This window comes from Bos taurus, chromosome 8 (genome assembly GCF_002263795.3).
Source record: "Bos taurus isolate L1 Dominette 01449 registration number 42190680 breed Hereford chromosome 8, ARS-UCD2.0, whole genome shotgun sequence".
Lineage (NCBI taxonomy): Eukaryota > Metazoa > Chordata > Mammalia > Artiodactyla > Bovidae > Bos > Bos taurus.
Genome location: NC_037335.1, coordinates 24,294,758 through 24,312,677, shown reverse-complemented (window position 1 = coordinate 24,312,677; position 17,920 = coordinate 24,294,758). Strand labels below are relative to the sequence as shown.

General features: G+C 41.0%; 1 long non-coding RNA gene across 3 annotated transcripts in view; it reads right to left on the bottom strand.

Annotated features, from left to right (window-relative positions):
- The window catches only part of LOC112447881 (uncharacterized), a 39,491-nt gene extending 23,742 nt beyond the window's left edge, over nt 1–15,749 (bottom strand). For 2 of the 3 annotated variants that reach the window (XR_009495527.1, XR_009495526.1), the window contains exons 1-3: nt 15,212–15,749; nt 14,232–14,465; nt 12,949–13,057 (exon numbers count right to left, since the gene is read on the bottom strand). This is a non-coding gene — a long non-coding RNA (uncharacterized lncRNA). The remainder of the gene's footprint in view (nt 1–12,948; nt 13,058–14,231; nt 14,466–15,211) is intronic. The other variant, XR_003036153.2, reaches the window with a different exon arrangement.
- Nucleotides 15,750–17,920: the final 2,171 nt, after the last annotated feature.

Sequence of the window (17,920 nt, the reverse complement as noted above, 5' to 3'; positions counted from 1 at the left end):
GGGCATGGTAACCCACTCCAATATTCTTGCCTGGAGAATTCCCTGATCAAAGGAGCCTGGTGGGCTGTAGTCCATAGGGTCTCAAAGAGATGGACATGACTGAAGCAACTTAGTAAGCATGCAGGCTTTGGTAAAATTTACCTCCAGAAACTCAACCATGTTCTCATAATGAATATTGAGGAAAATCTCTTACTTCTGACAGGGGTGGGAAAAAGTAACCTGTTTGAAATATATCAGAGCATATTTCTTAAGGCCTGCTCTTAGGAGAAACTAGTTGGCTAGAGCCTAACATGCTGAGATGTTATAAGGGAAATGTCCAACTGCAGTCAACAGTAGCCTCCTACATGAGAAAGAAAGTATTCAACACTGGCACATTCTAGCCATTCTGTGTTACGTAAGAGGGGAGAAAAGCCTGAGAAACAGTTGTGAAGTTCACAATCCAGAGACATAGGTTCACTACAAGACTAAGACCTAATCATAGGATTATAAAATTCTTCTTTCCCCACACCATGCCATGACTTTACTAAACGCCTATTTATAGCAGTTCCTTTCACACAGTATGTTGTGTCCAACTATTAAGAAAAAAATTACAAGGCATACTAAAAAGAAAAAAAAAACACACAATATGAAGAGACAGATCAAAAATCAGAAGCAGGCATGGCAGGGGGATTGGACCTATCAGTCCAGAAACTTAAAACTGTTTTGATTAACATGTTAAGGGCTGCAATGGATAAAGTAGATACCATGCAAGAACAGAGGGACAATGTAAGCTGAGAGATGGAAATTCTAAGAAAAAACAAAAATAATTTCTAGACATTAAAAATATTGCAACCAAAATAAAAATTCCTTTGATTGGCTTATTCTAGACTGGAAATGGGTGAAGGAAGAATCCCTGGGCTAGAGGATATATCTATAGAAGCTTTTAAAACTATTGAACACAAAGACTGAAGAAAATAGAACAGAATATCCAAGGACTGTGGGATAACTACAAAAGACGTACCGTATATATAATGGGAATACCAGAAGGAAAAGAGAGAAAGTAACAGAAGAAACATGTGAAACAATATTGACCAAGAATTTCTACATATTGATGTAACAAAATAATCCATAAATCCAGAAAGCTCAGAGAACAGTAAGCAGGATACATGCCCAAATACCCACACCCAGGCAGCTCATTTTCAACCACAGAAGTCAGAGAAAAAACTCCTGACAGAAGTATGAGGGGTAAACAAACCTATAAAGAAACAAAGATAAGAATTATACCTTCCTTCATCTCACAAATCATGCAAGCAAGAAGAGAGTAGAATGAAATATCTAGTGTTGAAAGTAAAAACCACAACTACAGAATTCTGTACCCTGAACAGTTACCCTTGAAAAGTGAAGGTAAAATAAAGACTTGTTCAGACAAACAAATTGGAAGGAATTTGTTACCAATAGACCTACCTTACAAGAAATGCTTTAAAATGCTTTTTTATAGGGAAAGAAATTAATATGTCATAAACTCAAATCTTAAAGAGAAAATAATGTAAATAAAGTAAAAACTTTTATTTTTCTACTTAATTGATCTAACAAATAATGTGGGCTTCCCCGGTGGTAAAGAATAAGAAAAAGTGGTGAGGTGGTAAAGAATCTGGCTTCAGTGCACTAGAACACCTGTAATGCAGGCGACAAAATGATCCCTGGGTCGGGAAGATCCCCTGGAGAAGGAAATGGCAAATCACTCCAGTATAAAAACGTTTATTTTTCTACTTAATTGATCTAGCAAATAATAGTTTGAAAATAACAATAGCAACAATGTATGTTTACATATGTGTGTATATATATATATATGTAAAATTTGTGTGTGAAATGAATATAAGAGATAAGAGAAGGACTTATTTTTATAATGTACTAACACTACTTGTGAACAGATAGAGTTATTTGATGGACTTCAGTTAGTTGTAGTTCCCAGGTGGCACTAGTGATAAAGAATGCCTGCCAATGCAAGAGATGAAAGTCGTGGGTTGGATCCCTGGGTTGGGAAGATCCCCTGAAGGAGGAAACAGCAACCCACTCCAGTATTCTTGCCTGGAGAATCCCCTGGACAGAGGGGCCTGATGGGCTACCGTCGATAGGGTCGCAAAGAGTCAGACACAACTAAAGTGACTTAGCACTGCTGCTGCTGCTGCTAAGGCACCTCAGTCGTGTCTGACTCTGTGTGACCCCATAGATGGCAGCCCATGAGGCTCCCCCATCCCTGGGATTCTCCAGGCAAGAACACTGGAGTGGGTTGCCATTTCCTTCTCCAAGTATATTGCAAATTCTAGGGCAACCACTAAAGAAAAAAAAGGAGTTAAAAATAGAAATATAATATGCTAAAAAAGAGAATGAATCAAATAAAAGTCTTAACTAAAGCCATAAGAGGCAGAAAAAGAATGGAAAACAAAAATAAGAAAATACAAAAGTGACATATAGAAAATAGTAACAGACATGGTGAATAATGGGTTTCCCCAGTGGCTCAGTGGTAAAGAATCTGCCTGCAATGCAGGAGATGCAGATTTGGGTTCAGTCCCTGGGTTGGGAAGATCCCCTGGAGGACGACATGACAACCCACTCCAGTGTTCTTGCCGGGAAAATCCTGTGGACAGAGGAGCCTGGTGGGCTCCAGACCATAGGGTTGCAAACAGTCGGACGTGACTGAAGCAACAGAGCACACACATGGTGGATAATAATCCAACTATATAACCATCACTTTGAATGTCAATGGTCTAAATATATCAATTAAAAGATAAGGATTGTGAGTGAATCAACAAGAAAGACTCAACTATACATTGCCTACAATAAAAATCACTTTAAATAGAAAGACACAAGCAGATCAAAAACAAATGGATGGAGAAAAACACACCATGGTAACACTAATCAAAAGAAAATAGGAATAGCCATCTTAATTTTAGGTAGGGCAGACTTCAGAGCCTGGAGCATTATTAAAAATAAAGAAGGGAAACACATCATGATAACAAAGAATCAGTTCTCCAAGAAGACATAACAGTCTTTAATATGCATGTGTCTAACAACAGAGCATCAAACTACATGAGGCAACACCTAATAGAATTGCAAGGAGAAATAGATTGATCTACTATCATAGAGACATCAATACCCATCTATCAGAAATGGACAGGCAGAAAATCAGTAATGACATGGTTGAGCTCAATAAGCCCATCAGTCAACTGGGCATAATTAAAATCTGTAGACTATCTCACTCAACAAAGGTGAAATACACTTTCTTCTTGAGCTCACATGGAACATTCACCAAAACAGATTACATTCTGGGCCATAAAACACACCTAACAAAATAAAGAATAGAAATCATACAACATCTGCTCTCAGATCCAGTGGAATTAAACCAGAAATCAGCACAGAAAGTTAACTGGAAAAGCCCAAAATATGTGGATAACAAACAACACACTTCTAAGTAACACATAGATCAAAGAAGAAATCTCAAGAGAAATTAAAACATTTTGAACTAAATGAAAATACAATTTATCAAAATTTGTGGAAAGAAATTGAAGAAGGCACAAATGAATGGAAAGATATTCTGTGCTCATGAATTGGAAGATATTGTTGTTAAATGTTCAATATGCCCAAAGTGATCTACAAGAAAGCACTCTACATTCAGTGCAATCCTATCAGAATCCCAAGGACATATTTCAAGAAACAGAAAACACATTCCTAAAACTTGTGTGGAACCATATAAGACCCCAAATAGTCAAAGCAATTTTGAGGAAGAAGAATATAGCTGGAGGCACTCATTTCCTGATTTCAAGTTATATTACAAAGCTATAGGAATGAAAGCAAGTTGGTATTGGCATAAAATAGACACAAATTTCAATGGAAGAGAATAGAGAGCTCAGAAAAAAAAACCACACATGGGTATCAATTGACGACTAAGAGGCCAAGAATACACAATAGGGGAAGGATAGTTTCTTCAATTTTGGACAGCTACATGCAAAAGAATGAAAGTGGACCACTATCTCATACCATTCACAAAGATAAACTCTAAATAAAGGACTTGAACATCAGACTTGAAACCATAAAACTCCTGGGAGAAAATATGGGTAAATTTCCTGACATCAACCTTTGCAATAATTTTTTAATTTGACACCAAGAGCAAAGCCATCGCTGGCACTCTCTTTGAGGACTTGCATCTCTATCTTTGTCTTCTTGTAGCCACCGAAGGTAAACTTTTGAATCACAATTCTTTCCCAATCCTAAACAAGCTCCCACATTGAAAGTGTTGCCTTAAATCAGACTCTAAAACTCCATAAATATTCTAATTTTTCCCTCTGCCCTCTGAAAAGCACTAGAATTCTGTCAAGCAAGACTGCTTAGCCCACAGTTTATGCTTTCTACAAAAAGGTGAGAATACTTTCAGGATGCTTGGACAAATATGTTTCATGGCCAGCAAGCTTACTAATGCCTCAAGCAATACTGAGCTTGAGAAATTGGAGTTGCATTCATTAGCAGAGGTATAGGGTCCAGAGTGGCAATTACACAACTATTTGTACTATAAATATTACCTTTAGCATGGGAAAAATAAACTCAGATTTGTCTTATTAAGAGGTTGTTTTGATGATATTTTCAAGGAGCCATCATAGTACATTTGATTGAGTTTGTAAATGAACCAAAGAGACCTCAGGCAGCATATTCAGGTTAGAGAGTGTGTTTTGGCATAGCACAGCATTCCTGTGAACTGCTAAAGCACCTAACACTTTGCAAAGAATAACAGAGAGGTAAAGCTTTCCATGGAGATCAAATTATAAAGGCCTGATACTTAAAGTTTCTATTTAATGCAAGAACATTAGGAAAGTCTGGACAGATCCACAGAACAAGATATTAATATTAACGATTCATAGCAGCTAAGGAGCTACAAATAGTTCTTTAAAACGAGACTGTTTAGCCCACATTTTATGCTTTCTTCAAAAAGGTGGAAAGAGTACTCTCAGCATGTCTGGACAAATTTATTTCATGGCCAGTGAACTTTCTAATGCCTCAAGCACACTGACCTTGAGAAATTGAAATTACATTCATTAGAAGAGGTATAGACTCCAGAATTTCTAACCATTGCCATCACTATCATCAACAATGCCTCATCATCATCCTAAAGTCATATCAGGATAAAACAGTGCAGTGGCTAAGGATGGAGGATTAAGATGGAGGGACTGTATTTGACACGTGAGATGGATATGAATCATTGGGGAATAGGAGGTGGACTGTAGTTGGATGAATAATGACCCACCAAATTTGTCATCCTAATTCTCAGAGCCTGTGAATGTTACTTTATAGGACGAAAAGGGCTTTGAAGATATAACTGTTAGTATTGAGATGGGAAGATTATCCTATATTGCCTAGTTGGCCTGATGAATTACAATATCTTTATGAGGGACATCGGAGAAGTCAGATAGATTATTAGAGTTCAGAGTCAGAAAGTTCAGATTATCAGAAAGTTCAGAGTAAGAGAAGGTGAAATGATGATGGAAGCAGAGAGGGGAAGGATGCCCTTTGAAGATAGAAGAAGGGGGTCATATTCAGGGAATACAAAAGTAGCTCACCTTAGAGCATTCAGAAAAAAGCAGCCATGTTGACACTTGAATATTAGCCCAGGGAAACTAATTTTGGACTTCCGACTTCCAGAACTGTAAGAGATAAATCTGGAGTGGTTTAAACCACTAAATTTGTGGCAATTAGTTACAGCAGCCAGAGGAAGCTAATACAGAGACATTATACACAGTTCCACTAACTAAATTCAGATACTACATTCATTTTTGACTTCTCATACTTCTAGGGTTGCATAACAAATTATTATACATGTGAAGTCTTAACACACGTGTATTATCTGTTTTCATAGATCAGGAGTTCAGGCATGTCTTAGCTGGGTCCTATGTGTTGGCTGGGGGTCTCATCTGTGGATTGAGATCCTCTTCCAGCTCCTGTGGTTGTTGGTAGAATTCATTTTCTTGCAGCTGTAGATCTCATGATGTCTTGGAAATTATCTGTTTCTTCCATTTGACTCCTAGAGACTCTCTTTTAAATGACTCATCTGATTAAGTCAGGCCCATTCAGGATAATCTTTCTTTTGATTAATTAAAAGTCAACTAATTCAAAACTTCAATTAATCTTCAGAATCTTCTCAACTTTGCCAGGTAATATAACCTAATTATAGGACTGATATCTCATTCTATTCGTAGATCCTGCTTAAGCTCAAGTGGGGGGTATCATATAGTGTACATAAGGCAGTGAGAATATTGGGGGCTCACTTAGAATTCTTTCTAACACAGACACATAAAATGTCATTTTTAAGACATTTTAGATGACATAAAATCTTATATTCCTAAATTAAAATTCTCATACTTCTAGGATTTACAGAAAATCTAATCCTAGCAATTGAGGAAGTTATTTTTGTAGATAAATATGTTTAGTGTATGTGTAGATACACAAAATACGAATAAAATTTTACATCTGTCTATATATATTCTTTGGCAGGTCAGGAAGCAACAGTTAGAACTGGACATGGAACAACAGACTGGTTCCAAATAGGAAAAGGAGTACATCAAGGCTGTATACTGTCACCGTGTTTATTTAACTTATATGCAGAGTACATCATGAGAAACACTGGACTGGAAGAAACACAAGCTGGAATCAAGATTGCTGGGAGAAATATCAATAACTTAGATATGCAGATGACACCACCCTTATGGCAGAAAGTGAAGAGGAACTAAAAAGCCTCTTGGTGAAAGTGAAAGTAGAGAGTGAAAAAGTTGGCTTAAAGCTCAACGTTCAGAAAACAAAGATCATGGCATCTGGTCCCATCACTTCATGGGAAATAGATGGGGAAACAGTGGAAACGGTGTCAGACTTTATTTTTCTGGGCTCCAAAATCACTACAGATGGTGACTGCAGCCATGAAATTAAAAGACGCTTGCTCCTTGGAAGGAAAGTTATGACCAACTTAGATAGCATATTCAAAAGCAGAGACGTTACTTTGCCAACAAAGGTCCATCTTGTCAAGGCTATGGTTTTTCCTGTGGTCATGTATGGATGTGAGAGTTGGACTGTGAAGAAGGCTGAGCACCAAAGAATTGAAGCTTTTGAACTGTGGTGTTGGAGAAGACTCTTGAGAGTCCCTTGGACTGCAAGGAGATCCAACCAGTCCATTCTGAAGGAGATCAGCCCTGGGATTTCTTTGGAAGGAATGATGCGAAAGCTGAAACTCCAATACTTTGGCCACCTCACGTGAACAGCTGACTCATTGGAAAAGACCCTGATGCTGGGAGGGATTGGGGGCAGGAGGAGAAGGGGATGACAGAGGATGAGATGGCTGGATGGCATCACTGACTCAATGGACGTGAGTCTGAGTGAACTCTGGGAGTTGGTGATGGACAGGGAGGCCTGGCGTGCTGAGATTCACGGGGTCGCAAAGAGTCGGACACGACTGAGCGACTGATCTGATCTGATCTGAAGAATCTTAGTCCAACAAATCAAATTATGAAACAAGCAACCCACTGGAGGCCTAGGCTCAAAGTTCAGATCTCAACAATTCTTGCTTAAAGTTCTACCCACTATACCATGATATAATCAGTATTTGATTATCAGGAAACACATTATAAACTCAGAATTCAGATTTATATGGTGTTGATGTCAATAATTTCCAGCAGGAGACTATAATACAAGTCCTCATAAATGCTGGTGTTTTCCCTTCACGCCCCAAGGGAAGCTTTAATCATCCAACATTATCAAGTAAGTGCTAACACTGTGTTCTTATTGCCTTTTTGTAGGTATAAGAAGTTGACATGGCCTCATTACTCAATGCACACACACTATTTATGAGGTTCATGTCCTTACCATTTAATCATGGAGCCCAATAATTTATTATTCATTTAGGACAATTAATAGTTTTGTTGACAAATCACTTTGAAGCTGTAATTTGGCATTCCTGATTAAATCATGGCCAGTAGCCTCATGAAACTAATCAGGAAGAAATAAGAAAAGGGGAGGGAGAGAGACAGACAGACAGAAGCAGAGAGGGAGAAGAGGCAGGCAGGGAGATAGGACTTGTATCTTTATTTTTCAGTCTTTTTAGTCATAATATTTTCTGGTAGAAGCCAGCCTGTCAGTACAGATCAAGTTTTTATTCAATATGCAGACCCTCTAGTCATAGTAGGGATCTAGGAGGATTAGAATTTTCTCTAACATCCCATATTGCTTCTATTTTTCTCTCCTCATTTGTCTTTTCCTGGAAATCAGAATTTCTACTACAACTCTACGAAACTCTAGGACAGAAGCTGGGGGCTGTGGCTTCTGGTTTCAACTCTGCCTCTAACAGCTTATGTGATCTTGGCAAATTATTGTTGGCCTTGGTTTTGCATCTGAGAAATATCAGAAGATTTTCAAACTCCATCTAGTTCTAAAATTGTATGATTCTCAATTGAACTGAATCCAAGTGAAATTCAGTATCTATTTAGTGAAACATTATTTTGTATCACAATTTTGGTATTACTACTTTTATTGCTTTTTAATAGCTTGGAGGCAACTCATATGAACTATAACAGCAAAGTAGAAATGAAATTGGGAGCAGAAATAATGATAAAACTGCCATCTAATGAGCACTTAGTATGTGTCTGGTGCCATGATAAGTGCTTTAAACACTTTATTTACTCCTCAGGACAATATTCTGATAGGATTATTACCTCTACTTTACAAATGGAGAACTAAAGTCTTAGAATGGTTAGGTGAGCTCCCCAAGCTTGCCTTGCTAAGCTAGTCAGCAGCAGAGCTCAAATTTGAATCTATACCACTAGAGTCTAAAGATTGTGCTTTTGAGGTTTAAGCTCTTCTAATATCACCTGCTCCATTCACGTGCATTATGGCCAATCAAACCCAACATTGTTAGACAGTGAGGTTACCCAGAGTAGGCAGCATATGCTGTTGTTCACACTCTCCTTCCCACACCCTTTGGAGCACACCAGTGGGAGACTGAATGGCTTGCAAATGTGGGCTCATTCCTTTCTGCTTTCAAAAACTCCAGAGGGTCTCTGTTTCTCTTGTCAGCATCACCATGGCTTTAAGAATCAGGGAAGTTCAAAGGCAGATCTTCCTCTGGAAAAATCTGGAAGACTGCACTACTGCAGTCCAAACTACTTGCCCTTACTAATGTACAATTGCTGGCAGGAAGTGACCTATCTTTCTTTCCCATTTTAAAAGAAATTATTATAGAATTAATACGTGACATAAAATTTAAGGCTGATTAAAAGGGTAAAAGTAAAAAGTTAGAGCCCCTAGAATGTGATACTTGGATGAACATGAGAAATCACCCTGATCCTAGGAAAGAGTGAAGGCAAAAGGAGAATTCTCAGACAGCAGAGGATGAGATGGTGAGACAGCATCACTGATGCAATGGACATGAATTTGGGCATACTCCACGAGATAGTGAAGTACAAGGAAGCCTGGTGTGCTGCAGTTCATGGGGTCTCCAAGAGTTGGACATGACTTGGCGACTGAACAACAACAAAAATATGTTGGTGAGTTTGTACAAGTCACTCAGTTCCTCAGTATAGTAGGAATAGAACTGGTGCCTAGTTCCCTGACTCTCCTGCTTTGGGGCTTTTGCTACTGCTGGGCAGTTCTGATTAAAGAAAGAACACAATATACACAAGAAGAGAATGCCAGGGAAGGACCAAGGTAGAGATTGAAAGAATCAGACATTGTAACTGCAAGCCAAGGAGTGCCAGAGAGTGACTCACAATATATGTTGTCCCCTTCTTTCCGTCCTAAGGGAAGACCAGCCTCCAGCTGAGTATCTCTTGCCTCCTAGTTGCCCCCAACTTTCTGGGGGAAATATGAGATGGGGAGAAGCTCAGAGGCATTTTTTAAAGTCTCATTCATAGCTTGACCAGATGTAGTAATGCTCTGACATCAAAGAGTTAGACATCCTTTGCAGCTGAAGAACTTTGGGGAGGTAGAGACCTCTATTACCTGGAAAAGCTCCCAAGAGCCTCCAATGGCTGCAAACTTGATTTCTACGATTGCCAGGTCAGCCCTAGTGAATCCTTTCTGATATTTTTGTTTGTTTGTTTCTTCCCAACTAGCTCACTCTCTGCCTATTCTCTCTGAACATCCCTTCCCAAACACCAGGGAGACAAAATAATACAGATGCAAGAACTGATTCAGAACTGGAGTTTAGGCTCCCTCAAAGACAATATGTAGGGTGTATGTAAGTGCTGGTGAAGGTGGTGTGCAGAGGGGCACAGCTCTGGGAGAAGGTGTGGGGTTTGTTCTCTGGCACTGGATGGCACAGGGTTTTCCAGTAGCCTCTGGGGAAAAGGGTTTTTTTCAGCCTGTTAGCATCCCTGTTCTTTATGGGTGCTGGTGGAGGGAATCCCCACTGGCCTCATGCTGGACTGGCTTGGCCAAGCCTGTGTGCTTCACGTTCACTGTAAGAAGTAGGAGAGAGCCTGAGCAGAGTCCCTCGGTGGGAATTATAATTCTTCTATCCTCCCTAGAGAATATTTCTGGGGTCATTAAAGGACTCCCCATTGCTTTCAGCCTCTCCCTTCCAAGGTGGGTATGGAGGAAATTAACCGGAACGGCAACATCAGTTGTTATTCCATGTTCGGCAGCTCAGTCATGTCCAACTCTTTGTGACCCCATGGACTGCAGCACGCCAGGCTTCCCTGTTCTTCACCAACTCCATGAGTTTGCTCAAACTCACATCCATTGAGTTGGTGATGCCATCCAACCATCTCATCCTCTTTCATCCCCTTCTCCTCCTGCCTTCAATCTTTCCCAGGATCGGGGTCTTTTCTAATGAGTAGGCTCTTTGCATGACGTGGCCAAAGTATTGGAGCTTCAGCTCCAATATTCTTTCCAATGAATATTCAGAATTGATTTCCTTTTGGATTGACTGGTTTCATCTCCTTGCAGTCCAAGGGACTCTCAAGAGTCTTCTCTAATACCAGCAGCATCAGAGCAGCTCCTATTCTACCCTCTGCAGAGAGCCTGGCTCTGTGCTCAATGTGGGGCTTCCAGCCCATCTCCCCACGGGTGAAGTGACCTGAAGCCTGAAGAACAAGATGGTGACATTCATCTTCTTGTCCTTCTTCCCTTCTCCAATACAAAAGTAGTCTTCAGAAACTCTAGCTGTGAGATAGGCACCAAAACCCCACTCAGGCAGGCCGTGAATGTGAGCTGGCTGCTTCCAGAACCATTCCACACTCCTCCAGTCCCTTCCTGCTACTCTTTCTGTGCTAAGCTGGCTCCCTCTCTCCTCTGCTTTCCAGTTAGCCTCTGACCTCTCAAGTCGCCTACCCTGGTTGCTCTGACCTTTTCTTTTTTCTGCAAAAGAGTCCCTCCCTGTCCCTAAATCTTCATCAGTAAACACTCCCCATGGCACCCCTCAGTCTGTACTTAGGAAGAAAATAACTGGGAGATAAGCTGAAATAAAGAACAGGAGACAGTTTCTAGTGAGCTTGACTGGCTATGCTTCCTTGAGTATGTATACCTTAAAATACTAGTATCTTGATGTAGTGAATTAAATGCTTGTACTTGCATGCTAAGTCACTTCAGTCATGTCTGACTCTTTGTGATCCCATGGACTGTAGCCCATCAGGCTCCTTTGTTTATGGGATTCTCCCAATGGGACTACTGAATGGGCAAGAATACAGGAGTGGGTAGCTATTTCCTTCTCCAGGGGATCTTCCTGACCCAGGGATCAAACCCACCTCTCTTATGTATGTCTCCTGCAGAAGAGTTCTTTACCCTTAGTGCCACCTGGGAAGCCCCAGTGATTTAAATGGTCCCCTTCAAATATATACCCATACCCTAACCCCTGGAGCTTGTGAATATGACCTTATTTAGAAAAATGCTCTTGGCATATGAATTAATTAAGGGTTTTGGAATGAGATTATCCTGGATTTATCCTGGTGGTCCCTAATCCACTGACAAGTATCCTTAGAAGAGAAGAAACATACGCAAAGGAGCACAAGGCCACGTGAAGACAGAGACTGATGGGGCAGAGACTGGAGTTTACAGCCACAAGCCAAGGGTCTCCTGGAGCCACCAGAACCTTCCTAAACATAACCACGCTTAGCAGGTTTTTGCATAAGTCTTCCTGCAAGTTGCTGAGCAAATATCAGCTTACGTGTGCTTATTCTTTTGTTTAACACGAGTGGGATTATATTATCCTGTCTTGCCTCTTGTCTTTTCCACTTAGTATATCATGGATATATTACACATTGGCCATAAAAAGATTTGCTCACCTTTTGATGACTGTAATATTCTCATTGTATGGCTCTATCACAATTTGACTATTCTCTATGGAAGAACGTTTAGCTTATTTCTGGAGTTCTGCTCTTTTAAATAATGGTACGATCATAGCAGTATACATATATCTTTGTGGTTTTGGCAACATTTTTTAGAAATGGAAGAAATTTTTTAGAGTAGGTCAAAGGGCATGTCACCCAGTTAGCTTCCAGAAGGATTGCACCCAGTTTTACTTTCACAGGATTTGAGAGGACCCAATTCCCAGGTCACTGACCATACCAGGTACAATCAGCAATTTTAACTGCTACTGGCCTGTATTTTTCATATTTTTCATGTTATTGGGTGGGGATAGGGAGAAAAATATTCCATGCCTGGGAATTATGACCTAAAACTCAAATAAAAATTCTAATTAATGTTATTTCTTCCACCTGAGGGAAAATAGCCTCCCCAGACAGATTATATTGTAGCTTTATTCCCTCAACCCTGACATGTACTGTTGGGTTAACCCCAGCTGTTCCTCATCACCTTTCAGGGGATTCTCACCGTGATCTGAAAAATATTTTGACTTTTCAAATCCTGATATGATGACTTGAATAGATTTCATGCTACTCCATTAATCTTATGCCAGAGAAACTTGTCTGTAGCACATCGTACCTGAGGTCTCTGTTCCAGTTGGCTCAGATTTTATTTAGGGCTTGTTTGACGTTGATTGACAACATTCCAGGAAATAAAGATGCAAACTTGATATCCTCAACCAGAGTGCCTGCCAGAGAAACACAGGCTGCTGTATTTCTTTGGGATAAATTGCCTCCTATTAACCCTGATTTTGTGTTTGTGCACTTAAGGCTTCTCAGTTGCACAGCAGCAGATCCAGGTCCTGAAACCTCCTTTTTAAGCTAATTCCTGATTCCCAGGCATGTCACATGGAAAGAATATGTTGGAGTGCCCCACATAATCTCTGTCTTATTGCAGTTTAGTCACTCCTGTTTGCAGAGCTTTGTGACTGACACCCAAGGCAGCAGATCTGAGGTTCTGCAAACCCACCGTTCTCCTTGCTCCTTGCCAGGAGTGCTGTAGCCCGAGATCCCACCAGCTGCCATGCTCTGTGGTGATTTTCTCTGCATGGCTGTTCCCCAGCACCCTTGCCGATTGGCTGCCTGTCGGCACTGTGAGATGTGCATGTTCCTGTGCTCTGCCCTCCTTTCCCATCTCTTGACGTTTTGCTGTCATCTAGAGATGGAGAGAGAGGATGCTCTGGATATCCCACCTCTCTTCCCCATGGTGGGGGTGGGGGTATGCTGCTGGCTGTTTCTTAGAAATGGACTTTAACTTAGTTTTCTAAGAACCAGTTAAGAATGTCACACTATGTATATTTTACCCAGTAAAACAGCCCCAAACAAACAGAAAAACAAATTAACAGCTGAGTGTGTGTGTGTTAGTCATGCAGTCATGTCCGACTCTTTGTGACACCATAGACTGTAGCCCACCAGCCTCCTCTGTTGATGGAATTCTCCAGGCAAGAATACTGGAGAACCCCTTTCTCCAGGGGATCTTCCTGACCCAGGGATTGAACCCATGTCTCCTGCTTTAGAAGCACAGTCTTAATCACTTGATGGCCAGAATGTCCCATTATTTTGCTTCCAAAAAAGCCACCAAAATAAGGTATTTGATCTGTCTGCTCCTTTGCATTATTATGTGTCTTAATAGAAAAACATGAGGGCAATCAGGCCTCGCCATGACATGCCTTCCTTGATGTCTAGGGTGCTGGTTAGCTAAGCTAATGAGGTACCAGACTGTTGGTACTGGGGATATTAAGCATAGTAGATTTCACTGGGGCAGCACGTGGTGAAATCATGAATTTGAGCTTCTGAAACTTTTGTCTCTTGATTACAGTAGAGTCATGGATATTTTCTCCTCTGGATCCCCTCTAAGCTCACCTTTGATATCACTACATAGTATCAGATCACATGAAGTCAGGTGGGAGGCATGTGAACACAGTGCATTGCCAGACCTTTCGTTCTTCTTGGCCTTGCTACTTCCTCTCTGGAGTTTCAGGGAAGGCTGCCTTCTACCTCTGATTTCCCCTTCTTAGCAGCTCTGCAGCACCTCACAACTGAGAATAAACAGCAGACCACATCTTTTTCATACCGCAGCTCAGGTATGAAAGGAACCTGAAAAACAGGTGAAAGAAGTAAGAAGTGTGCCAAAAATTGGATAGAGGTCAAAGATGGAAGTGAAAAGAATCACGAAAAAGGATTTTGATCCTGGCAATGTGGCCTGATTGCAGTACCTTCTTCTGTACTGTATTAGAGATGCATTAGCAGCTGAATCACCATTTCCTTGGCCTACTGGTGTCTGGAAATCATTTTAAATACCATTTAGTAGCATTTAGGTTATTTTATGATAACATGGTACCCACTGAAAAGATTATTAAACTCGTATGTGCAGTGGCCTGGGAAAAAAAAATAATAAACCTTATCTCTTTGAATGATAATTCCCACAATTGCCCCTTCAGCAATTATTCATTTAAAAGCCCTTCTGCCTACATTAGACCCTGAGATAAATTGGCATGTGCTAATGCAGGGTTCTGCTGTGGGTTTCTCCTTTAGGAGTTCAGGCTGTCATTACCTACCAACTGATGCTCAGAATCCTCTACCCCATTCCCTTTAGCTTGTTGTCACTGTTATGTTGTTTACTCTGAGCCAAAGTCATTTCTTTTCTATTCCACATACCTATCGCTCCTTTGACAATGGGTTTCCAGGGCAATATTGCAAGTAATAAGCCCGTGGTCAGAGCTCTCTTGCTTGCCTCCCCAGATAATACCTCATTAGGAAATAGATCTCAGCCTTTCACTATAGAATGGGGGGATTTTGTAAAAAGCATCACTTTTCATGGCTCACAGAAGCCCATAACTCACTGGAGGGAGATAATGCTGTCAAGTGAATCCTCAGCTTCTCTGTGGATACCTGAAAGATGAAGCAGGTTAGCCGTGTGCTAGGTGACTTGGTGTGCCTTGGGAGAGTCCACACTGATCATCTCTCCCCAAGGCCAGATTTGGTGACTTGTGTGTGTTAGTCACCCAGTTGTATCCAACTCTTTGTGACACCACAGACTGTAGCCCACCAGGCTCCTCTGTCGATGGAATTCTCCAGGCAAGAATACTGGAGTGAGTTACCATTCCCTTCTCCAGTTGGTGACTCAGGGTAGCCTGTAATTGGCTGGGAAAATTGGGAAACACTACAAATCAGAATTTCCTTCCTCCATCCTTTCCTTTCTGTTTTCCTGCTTTTCCCAGAGCTGATGATTAAACATTTGCCACACCCAGCCACCTCAACAGACTCTCCAGAGTGAAACAATTCCCCAGACACAGCTGGGCAGAAACCAAGACTTGTTCATTGCTGGAGGCTCACTGTGAAAGTGGGCTGCCGGTTCTCGTCCCTGGGTAGCAGCACCAACTCTCTCCTGGCTTATTATTTCTGGCCAACTTATTCAGCCCAGTACCTATACCTTTAGCTTCTCACATATTCATCTGAATTATAACCAAGAAATTTCTGCAATGAAAGTACCATGAGCCTGATTGTACTTGGTTTTGAAAAGGAAAATAAAAAAAAACTTCTTCTCAATGATTTAATTATGAAAGATGTTGAGAAGTTTGGAGCACAGTTGAAGGTTTTGAGAGCAAGACAACGGGAAAGGATTGCTTCTATTATTACATCCATTGTTTTCCTAAAACACGGTAAGCAGGACAAGTCCCAACATCTGTTTTAAATTCCTTTAACATAAGCCTTTAATTACTAGTGAATCAAAATTTTATTATTTAAACTCTTATCTTTACTCTAATGTACAAGAGAAAGATTTTGATGGAGGATGAAAGATATGGAGGAAAAAGGGTTTGTGAGCATGGAGCTCCCAAATAAAACATTTCCCACTTTATTTTCTCATCATAATTCCTAGAACTACCCTAGACTATATTAGTATTGTCTGACTAATATTTTAATTACACTGTTGTACTTAAGTAGCATGAAGAGTACAAATGAAAAGTAAAGTTTACTCCCCATCCTACTGTTCATAATTAATGGCAAAATTTTGTTGTGTACCTTTCCAATCAAAAATGGAATATTTGAATGCTAAATAGACTGTTGCATTTGTTGATTAAATATTCATTACAAGCCCACAATAGTTTCAAAGAATGTTTTTCCAAGTATGCTTTTACTCAGACATACAGACATCAAACAATGTTCATTAATATTAAAAACCTGGCTAGTTTGCTGCATTAATTACAAAAGCCTGTGGTTTTGCTGCTTTCCCTTTGGAATTTTTTTTTTTCTTTCAAAGTAACCTGAATACAGTAGAGGAAATGCATGGGAAGTGAGAGTCCAGAGCTGACTTAGCTTCTCTTGGCAGGATTTTTTGCCCTGAAAGATATAGGATACCAGAAGAGTGTATGCTGCCTGCCTCCCAGGTCCTCCTACATCACTGGACTCATAAGACCAAACACCACCACCTCTCCTCCTCTCAGAGCAAAGGACTCTTCAGTAGAGTCATAACTACCAAGAACCTCACAAAATGTTCATAATGGCAGCCACCGGATATCTCCTCTCCAGTAATACTAACGGCCTGTCCTCAAATGCTCACTCCTCCTCTCTCCCACTGTTTCTTTTATTGGACCACAAGGGCTATGTTGCCAGGGCATCTGCTTCAGGGCCTCCCACTTCCGTCTCCCAGGGCCCTGAAGCTTGAGATTCTTCCAGGTGAAGAGGAAAGGGTGGGGTTCTGATCCTGTCAAAGTGGCCCTTGCTGCCTTCACTTGTTTAGACGTAGCCTCTGGACAGTTTTCCTGTCAGGAGAAGTGGGAGGGACCAAGTTCCTAGCTGAGGGCTCCTCTGTGGCTGGGGGACCTCCCCTCACAGGTATTGTTTCCATTGTTACAATCTCATCTCTCTCAGCAACAAAGCATCTATTTCTGGGCCTCTAGCTTTTGCTACTTCATTGCTCCATCCTTTTCTGGGTAACTCTCAGCTTCCTTGTGACACACAGGTCCTAAAGCCTGAATGTACTGTCGCTCAGTCATATCCGACTCTTTGCAACTCCTTGGACTGTACCCCACCAGGCTCCTCTGTCTATGGGATTTTTCACGTAAGAATACTGGAATGGGTTGCCATTTCCTCCTCCAGGGGATCTTTCTGACCCAGGGATTGAAGCAGTATCTCTTGTGTCTCCTGCATTGGCAGGTGGATTCTTTACCACTGTGCCACCTGGGAAGCCCGAATAGCCCTAACCTATTGATATTACATTCATCTTTTTGCATCTTATTGAATTCATTCATATCCTTAAGCACATGAAGGCTTTCCTGGTGGCTCAGTTGGTAAAGAATCTGCCTGCAGTGCAGGAGACCTGGCTTCGATCCCTGGGTCGGTAAGATACCCTGGAGAAGAAAATGGCAACCCACTCCAGTATTCTTGTCTGGAGCATCCCATGGACAGAGAAGCCTGGTGGGCTACAGTCCAAGGGATCACAAAGTGTCAGATACAACTGAGCGCATGACTGAGCACAGAGCCTTCAAGGGCGGCTGTGAAGATTAAATTCGCCATAGTGAAAACTGTAGCTGAACCACAATATACCTGGT